We start from the raw sequence: 9,604 nt of genomic DNA on the forward strand, positions 1-9,604 counted from the left end.
GAAGAGAGAGAGACATCCATTTAGTGTTCCACTTACTTATGTATTCATTGGTTGATTCTTGCATGTGCTCTGATCGGGAACTGAGCCCACAACCTCGGCATATTAGGACAACACTCTAAGCAACTGGGCTATCCTGGCTGGGGCCATGTTCTTTTTCTTTTCTTTAAAGATTTTATTTTCTTTTTTTCAGAGAGAGGGGAATGGAGGGAGAAAGAGTGGGAGGGAAACATCAGTGTGTGGTTGCCTCTCACACACCCCCCACTGAGGACCTGGCCCTCAACCCAGGCATGTGCCCTGACTGGGAATTGAACCAGTGACCTTTTAGTTCACAGGCCAATGCTCAATCTGCTGAGCCATACCAGCCAGGGCTCACTCTCTTGATCTGAGTAATTTGTTACATAAATGTGTTCACTTTGTGATAATTCACTTGCAAGTTATGTACTTTTTGAATGTATGTTATACTTCAATAAAAAGTTAATTCAAAAATAAACTGTTGCCCTGGCTGGTGTGGCTCAATGGATTGAGTGCTGGCCTGTGAATCAAAGGGTCACCAGTTTGATTCCCAATCAGGACACATGCCTGGGTTGCCGGCCAGGTTCCCAGTTGGGGGTACATTAAGAAGCAACCGATGATTCTCTCCTCTGTTTCCTTCCCTTCCCACATCTTTAAAAATAAATAAATAAAATCTTTTAAAAAAATAAATTGTCCCATGAAATATTACTTGGCCATAAAAAAAAAAAAAAGAATGAGCCCTGGCTGGTGTAGCTCAGTGGATTGAGCGTGGGCTGCGAGCCAAAGTGTCGCAGGTTTGATTCCCAGTCAGGGTACATGCCTGGGTTGCAGGCGGTGGCCCTCAGCAACCGCACATTGATGTTTTTGTCTCTCTGTCTCTCTTTCTCCCTCCCTTCCCTCTCTAAAAATAAAATCTTAAAAAAAAAAAAGAATGAAATCACTGTTTACAACAGCATAGATGGACCTAGAGGGTATTATGCTAAGTGAAATAAGTCACAGAAAGACAGATACCATATGATTTCACTCATGTAGAATCTAAAAAACAAAATATATAAACAAACAAAATTGAAACAGATTCATAGGTACAGAGAGGGGGGTTGGGGGACTGGATGAAAAATATGAATGAATTAAGAAGTACATATTGGTATTCACAAAGAGTTGTGGGGATGTAAAGTTCAGCATAGGGGGTATAGTCAGTAACATTGTAATAAGTATGTATGGTACTTGGACTGGAAATATCGGGGAGCACTTTGTAAAGTATCTGACTGTCTAACCACTAGGCTGTACACCTGAAACTAATACAAAATAATATTGAATGCAAAGTGTAATTGAAAACTAAAATTAAAATAAATAAATAAATTGCTCCCAAGGTCTTGGGGCTGTCTGAAAGAATGAAGTTGCTATTTATACATGCATGGGGAAAACAGTTGAAGGAGCAGATTTGAGGTGGGATCAGGACCTCAGCTTTGGACATGTTAAATCTAAGGTGCCTATTGGAGAAACTGGTAAGTAGGAGATTCACTCCACAAACTCGTTTAGGAGACAGGGAGAGGCTTGGTCTGGACATTAGGATTAGAGAGTCACCAGTGTACAGATAGTATTTAAAGCCATGGGACAAGATGAGGTCAATAAAGGAATGAATGCAAGTATTGAAGAGAAGAGGTTCAAGGATCGAGCCTGGGGCTGTGTATAGTTGGGAATGTCACAATGGCTAAATGACAGGGTTCACATTAGCATCCAGCATGGCACTCTGTGAGCACGTAGCATCTATTAGCTGATATTATTTGCTTGGTAGCTAGCATATAAAGCCCTCTTGCAGGCACTTTTTAAATTTAAATTTTATTTTCCAAGTGATTACTAAAATGATATACATGTCGTACTCATTTCATCTCTGAGTCAACCCTGTGAAAAGAGCCACTGCCTTCTATGTTATAAAATGAGGAAACTGAGAAGCATAGAAGTGAAGGAACTCGCCCAGGCTACACAGTATCTGAGCCAGAACCAGCATTGGAAGCAGGATCCCAGACTCTGAAACTCCTGCTCCTTTTACTAGTTCCTGTTGACCTTCAGGGAAGGGAGGCCTGGGTGGCTGCGTGGGGCCTAACTAGGAGATGTCAGAGACAATGGTTAAACAGAGGAGATGACCAGAGAGGCCTGGGAAGGGCAATCAGCAAGAAAACAGGCAGAGGATGTTGCTAAAAGAGGCTTGGAGAGGAGAAAGGGGCAATAATTTGGGGGTGGAGAGAGGGGTGATGCATCTGCACTAAAGCTAATGGACTCAGGTCCCCAACCCCAGCGCCGGGAACCTCAGGAAGGGAGACTGGGTAGTGGTACAGAGTCTTTTGTCTAAGCCCTTAAAGGCCTGCTCAGGCTGTCCCCTCATTCTGGGCTGTCATGGACCTAGGATGCGGCATAAGAAGGCCCAGCATGCAGAATGGGCTCCTGGAGGACATAGTGATGCTGCTGTCTGCTTCCTTGTGTGCATGGCTCCAACCTTCAGAACTCGGTATGGGGTACACGGGCCTACCTCCCCTTTCTGCTATTTCCAGTCCCTGGGCCTCAGGGCCCAGCACAGAGAGGGTTAAATGCTCTCGTACCTTTGCCTGAAAGGGTGTGGGGGCAGGGAACTGTCACTAGGAGACTTGTCTGACCTGATAATCCAAGCTGCCTATCTCTTCCACAGCAGCTGTGGAGCCGACAGGTTGTCCTGGCAGGGAGGGAGGGAGGTGAGGGCCTAGCTGATGGCGGGAAGGATCTGAAGAGGAGGAAACACCCAGGCTCCCCGGGAATCCTTTCCGAACCAACAGCAACTTTAGGTCTGTGCCCGGAGCCTGAGGAGGTCATGACCCCAGTCTGAACATGGGGGTTCCCACTGACCCAGAGAACAGGAACTAGAAGGGAATGAAAAGACCTGGGAAGATGCTGATTAGAAAGTCTCTATTTCTGACTCAGTATATTCCCAGGCAGATATGCACTATCTCGCATATCTGCACAGGTATGTGAGTGAGCACACGCGCTGCAGCAGGGAGGACAAATAGGGAAAGCCCTCTGCAAGGCCAGAAGGGAAGAAGCCTGCATTTGTCCAGTTCCTATAATACAGGGTCCAGCACAAATAAGGCCCCCTTTTTATTATAAAATCTTTTACTACAAAATCATAAGTATGTAATTCTGTAACATAACAATATCATACTCAAGCACACCATATGACATTTTAGGTGAAATGTTCAAATTAAAATTGTAAATTATTACACCCATGTTATGATGCTACCAACCATGTTCAAGCAGGTGTTAATTCTGCCAGACCCTGCATATGAACCTCTACTATCTTATTTCATCTACACAATCATCACAGAAAACAAGGCTTTTTAAGCCCGTTTTATGGATAAGGAAGCCAGGACTCCACAAGCAGGGCAGGGCGCAGGGCCCAGGCCCACCTGGCAGGTAGTAGTGGAGCCCAGGCTCAGACAAATTCAAAGCTGTGCTTTTCCCTTCTGGCTCTGTCTGTCCCAGGCAGGCTGTCCAGAAGAAAAGCAGTAACTCTAGGGCATGACCCATGAACCAGGAAGGCTAAGGCTCTGGTTCAAGCCAAGGATGTCCCGTGATTCCAGGCTTGTGAGCTCCATGTGAGGGCCTGGCTCACAAGCTACAGGAGGTCAGAGAAAAGAGAGAGAATTGTCACCTGGTTGGAACTCGTCAAGAGCAGGGTGTGGAAAAGGTTTTAAAAGGAGTCAGACAGGCAGGCTCTCCCTCCTGGGAGCACCCCTGCACCTTTCCCTTTCCTCTCTTCTTCCCCCACAGACACACATCTCCCAAACTCTAAGGGACCCCAGGAGACTTGCAACCAGGGGAGCCATGAGCAGCGGTGGCCTGTCCTGGCTAACCCCCTGACCCTGTCTGCAATGCCCCCTTTCTTCTGATTATGCAGTGAGCCAAAGCAGCCCCGCCTAGGCTCACTCCTGTTGTTTCTTCTGTCCTAAGCCCTTCCTTATTTCGCTGTCCCCAACTTTAACAAATGTACTCTCAAAACCAATCAACCAATTAATCAATCAATAAAATAAATAAAAGGAGTCAGACAGGTGGGAGGACCCAAGGAAGTGGAAGCAAAGATGGAATCCCTGCATTGTGCGGCAGCTTCCCACACTTTCGCTGACTCTTCCAAGGATCTCGTGAGGTGAGTATTGTCATCCCCACTTAAGAGAGGAGGAGGCTGAGACTCAGAGAGATAAAATAAGCAATATGTTCAGAATCACATCACTGGTAAGTGGCAAAACTCAGGTCTGATTCCACTGTCTCTGAAACTCAAAAAGCCTCCAGAGAGACACACAAAAAACCAACCTCATGCACAGCAGCTTTGTGCACAGAGCCTGTGGTGGGGGTGGGGGGGCGGTCTGGGGAGCAGAGCTGTGCTCCCACCTCTTTTTAAAATCCCCTGTGTGATTCAGGGCCACGCACTTCCTCCAGGAGCCCCACTATCTCCATTATAAAATCAGCACACAACCACCTTTTGGAGACTGAGGGACATAGGCAAAGCCCCCAAGGACCCCACTGAACCCGGGTTCATTGCTCAGCACTGTGCACTTGCTCATGGGGCCACGAGGCACTGGGAGTGTGAAAGTACTTGAGCACGTGCTGGGCACTGTCTGCAGAGCCAGCATCTGTTCAGTGCAAGGCATCCTCTGAGCACCTCCCAGAATAAAGCCCATGAAGGGTGCAGGGGCCACAGAAAGTAATCCAACAAGATGCCTGGTCACAGAGTAGTTAGAGACTAGTAAGAAACAGATGAATTCTGGCAGTGTAATGAGGGAAACAGAGCAGGTCCAAAGTCTGGACATAGGGGGCAAGTGTCGGGGAAGGTTAGGAGAAGCTCCATAGGCTGGTCATGATGAAACTAAGCTGGGATAAAAGGCAATCACCAGCGGTCACCTCTGACAAACCCCTGGATCTCAGACTCCAGTCTGTCACATGGACAGAAGGGATGAATTTTCCAGTTCCTCCTTTTCCACATCTCTTACCTTTCTAGAACCACGCCAGGCTCTTGCTTTGGGTCCCCTGTACCTAAGGCAAAACAGGATGGCAAGAACCTCCCAGAACTTCTCAAAGTCCTCAGTTCCTGAGGACTTGCTGGTGAGTTTTGCTGGTAACTGGACTATGAATGAGACATTAAATATTACTTACTTAGCCTTTTTTTTTGTCTTTGCCAACTTCATGAAACTTAGTAAAGTAACTGAGAGGAAATTAAGAGTAATTTTACAAAAAAAAAAAAGTACTTTACTTAACCAAGACGAAATTAAGAATAATTTCACTAGCTGAATCTATTTTTTGAGTATTTTTTATGTGTACCCCATGTGCTGTGTGTCTATGTGGGCATCACACATGTGTACTGGGTGTGTGTACTGGGTGTATGTGTCTGTGGATCTGTGCATATCTGCTGCTGCTGACCTGTTCCTCCTAGGGTCCTGAGTCCTCTGATGCTGAGAGGTGGAGGGAACCCTGAGGCATTGAATGATTCTCTCCCCTCCTCTGAGCCCCGGTTTCCTCTACTATATAAATGAGGGACTTGAACTCCATGATTTTAAAGGACTCTAATTCCATCACTTGCCATATGGTTTAAGGACTTCATCAGAAGGTCTAAATAAGAGTCAAGGGCTGAGCCCTGGCTCGGTTGGAGTGTTAACCCTTACACCGAAAATGTCTCCAGTTTAATTTCCATTCAGGGCACATGCCTAGGTTGTGGGTTTGATCCCCAGTCGGGGCACCTACAGATGTTATTAGATGTTTCTCTCTCACATTAATGTTTCTGTTTCTCTTTCTCTCTTGCTTCTTCTTTCTCCTCCTTCCTCTCTCTCTAAAATTAATAAACATATCCTTGGGTGAGGATTAAAAAAGAGAGACAGAGAGAGCCAAGAACTGAAAACTGTACTGGAAGGGACTAGAATTAGACCTTAGAAGGATAAGTCCCAGACCATCCCACCCTGGCCTCAAGAGAGCCATGAGGCTCCAGGTCTGAAGTAAAAGCTGTTACAATGTAAGACTAAACTCAAGGACCCCACCCCCATGCTAGCCATGCAAGGGGCAGAACCTCCTTGTGATTTGGAGAAAAGTAGGACTAAACCCCCTTAGGGCTCTAAGGAGGCACAGGGTTAAAAAGCAGCTATCCAGGAGATGGCGGGAAGTGTGCTTAGGTCCTACCATGGCCCCTGCTGGCTCCTGATAAGCAGGAGAGCCCCCACCCTGATAGCCACAAGTCTGCTTATCAGGGCCCCAGACCACTCCACCCAGGCTCAGACTGTCCTCCAGCCCACACCCTGAGCTCAGCCCCCTCCACCCCAGTCAGGGGCCACAGCCACAGGGTGTCTGGTTAGATGAGATACTGCTACTGTTCTCCTCTACCTCCAGGACCCCTGGGTTCTGTCCATGTTCACCTTTACACTTGACTCCCAAGGATTAAGCAGAAACCTAGACAGTGAATGGCATAAAGTTTGGCCTTGGTGTACAAAGCTTTTACTCCGGTAAAGGAACCCAATCTATCTGTGGGGTCTCTGAGTGGAGGTGGCCTGGCAGGAGGGGTCACAGGGAAGCAAGAGCAGACATACTCATGATTCTTCACTTGATTAGAGCACATTGGTTTATGAATGTTTCTCACACTTATTTCTCACTTATTTCTTAGAATTTGGTGAAGTATATATTGCCACCAAAGCTCAGAGTAGTGGCACCTTAACCCCCCGGTCATATAGCTCATGAGACAGAGAAAAGAAGGGGAGGAAACTGACATTGGTTCTATACATGGTAGGCTCTGATCTGGGTTTGAGATGAGTGCTGTTAAAAGACAAAATTCAGGTCCTGGCTGGATAGCTCAGTTGTTTACAGTGTTGTCCCCGATATGTCAAGGCTGTGGGTTTGATCCCGTCAGGGCACATACAGGAATCAACCAGTGAATGCATAAATATAGTGAAACAACAAATTGATGTTTTTCTCTCACTCAAATAAATAAATAAAATGGAAAAAAAATTCATTAAAAAGGCAACGAAATTCAACCAAGTAAATTTGAAGGTCTAATGGGTTTTAAGGGATTCATGAATCTCATCTAGCAACTAGAAAGGTGCTCCCAGGAGTTATACAAAATGAAAGGTTTTTATAGGAAGCAGGATGGAGCAAGGGATTTATTAATAAAAGCAGAGATTATTTGGGGGCCCTAACTTTTTTTAGTGGGGAAGGGAATGAAAGGGGTTTTTATCATGCAGATTGCCTCTTCTTCCTGTGAGGGATAGAGGGGCCTACATGACATTACCTCACTGGTGCTTGACCAGAAAATTCCAGACTCTTCAATTATTACATTTCTGGGAAAGGTTGAAGCTGCAATTAGATCAAGTAATAAATCTAGGTTTGGTACACGGGCTTTTAGCATGAATGACGTGATTTGGGGTATGTCTTAAAAAGACATGCTCATATCATCCTAATAACAATGTGCTGGGTATGGGTAGCTCCCAATTTATATTTGGGAAAACTGAAGCTGAGGGCACTTTGTCCAAAGTCACAGAGATGGGTGTGGAACAGTTGGGACTGTCACTCAAGTCCTGTTTACCTCTGAACCTGGGCTCTCTCAATGGACTCAAGCTGCTTTCAAGAATATTCCATGCCCTGGCTGGGCAGCTCAGTTACTTAGAGCATCATTCCAATGCTCCAGGACTGCAGGTTTGATCGCTGGCCAGGGCACATACAAGAATCAACCAGTGAATGCATAAATAAGCAGAAAAACAAATCGATGTCTCTCTCCCTCACTCTCTCCCCACCTTCCTCTCTATTTCAAATAAATACAAAGACCCCCAAAAAAACCCACACAATATTCCATGGGCTTTCAGATTTTCAACAACAGGCCTTGTCTGTGGCCTTCAATGAACACGAGAAAGAGATGAAGTAGGAGTTAACTTGTTTGAACCCGTTCTGAGGGCCAGCAGTAGTACTATGCTAAGTGCTTTATTAGCAGCTAATCACCTTGTTCTCACAACTCTATGAACTAGGGACTGTTATTATTGCTATTTACAAAGGAGAACAGGGACAGTCCAAGAGAGAATATGACTTGCCTGCGAGAGCTACACCTTTGTCCATCTGCCTTCCCAGGCCAAAGACTCTCGCCTCCCCCACAATTACATCAGGTTCAGCTCCATATCAGTCATTCAACATGAACATCAGTCCCTGCTCTGTGGCAGAGAAACACCAGTGAGTAAACCAGACCTTCACAATTATTCATTATTTACCTAATGCAAATAATCATACAAATAATGAGCCTGTAACAGGAGGATTTAACTACCCAGGGGAACACTCTCCTGAAGAGGTGACACTCGGAGATCTGAAGTGGGACTAGCGTTAACTAGACAAGAAAGGAGTGAAGACCATGTCAGACATGAAGAAACATGTGCCAAGTTCTGTTGCATCAGGAAATAGAACACCTGCACGGAACCAAAACAAGGCTGGGTCTCTTCCCCCACTCCCCATCCTGGCCTCATCTGCCTGTAGAGGAGGGGCGTAACCGCCTCCTAAAACACAGACCAGGTTGTCTAAGTCAGGGAAAGGAAAAGCAGATGTTCCCCCCTCCCCGAATGGGGGTCTGAAATAATGGAAGCCTTGTTTTGAGGAGTTTCTATGCCAGGATTCTCATCTTCCCCAGAGGCAGAGGACAAAATACTGCCCACTCCCACTCTGAGTGCCTCCATCTGTGAAGAACAGGCCCCACCCATTCTTTTTCTTTTTAATTTTTATTTATTGGTTTTAGGGAGAGAGGAAGGGAGAGAGAGAGAGAAATGTCCATCTGCCATCCCACTTATTTACCCATTCATTGGTTAATTCCTGTATGTGCCCTGCCAGGGCTGGAACCTAAAACCTTGGCTGTGGGAGCCATGCTCCAACCAGGACCACCTGAACTACCAGGCCAGGGCGGCCCCACCCATTCTCATGCTGGCTCCACAAGAGTTTTGGATTCAGCGCCCTTCAAATTTCTCAGCAAAGGACTACCCCCAACCCTCCACACAGAGAACCTTGTCATGACATAGGTGGGCAAGGGGGTCCACCTGCTTAGGTCTGGCCTCCTTGAGCTCAGCACAAATGCAGGCAGGGGCCTGGGGACTCAAATTTCGGCCAGAGCTTGCCCCGGGAATCCAGAGATCCAGCTGTAAGGAAACTCCCTGCCTTACAGATATTCAACTAATCCCACCACCACCAAAAAACCAACCCAAACCCCCACCAGGGATGACCTACAATTAAACCCTGAAGGGATGGGGTAGGGTTGGCCTTTTTCCTAGCAGATATATCACCAGCTTCATAGCAATGACAGTGAAGAGTGGATCTTAGGCCTAGCAAGGTCCATAAGAGTGTGTGAGAAAGGGCCTAAGAGGGGTCAGTGACCCTCCTTCCAAGGTATCCTGCAAGGAAAGGGTTAAGACACAGGGCCTTACCCAGGAAAGTGCCCCACCCAGGGGAGGGGCCAGTGGATTAAAAGGCAAGCACCTTCAGTGGGAAGGCAGGGACAGGGCCTCTCTACCTCCCCAGCCAGCAGTTTGGGCTCTAGGTAAGTGCTCCAGGTAAGTGCCCCTCCTCT

The sequence above is a fragment of the Phyllostomus discolor genome, chromosome 8 (genome assembly GCF_004126475.2).
Source record: "Phyllostomus discolor isolate MPI-MPIP mPhyDis1 chromosome 8, mPhyDis1.pri.v3, whole genome shotgun sequence".
In the NCBI taxonomy this organism is placed as follows: domain Eukaryota; kingdom Metazoa; phylum Chordata; class Mammalia; order Chiroptera; family Phyllostomidae; genus Phyllostomus; species Phyllostomus discolor.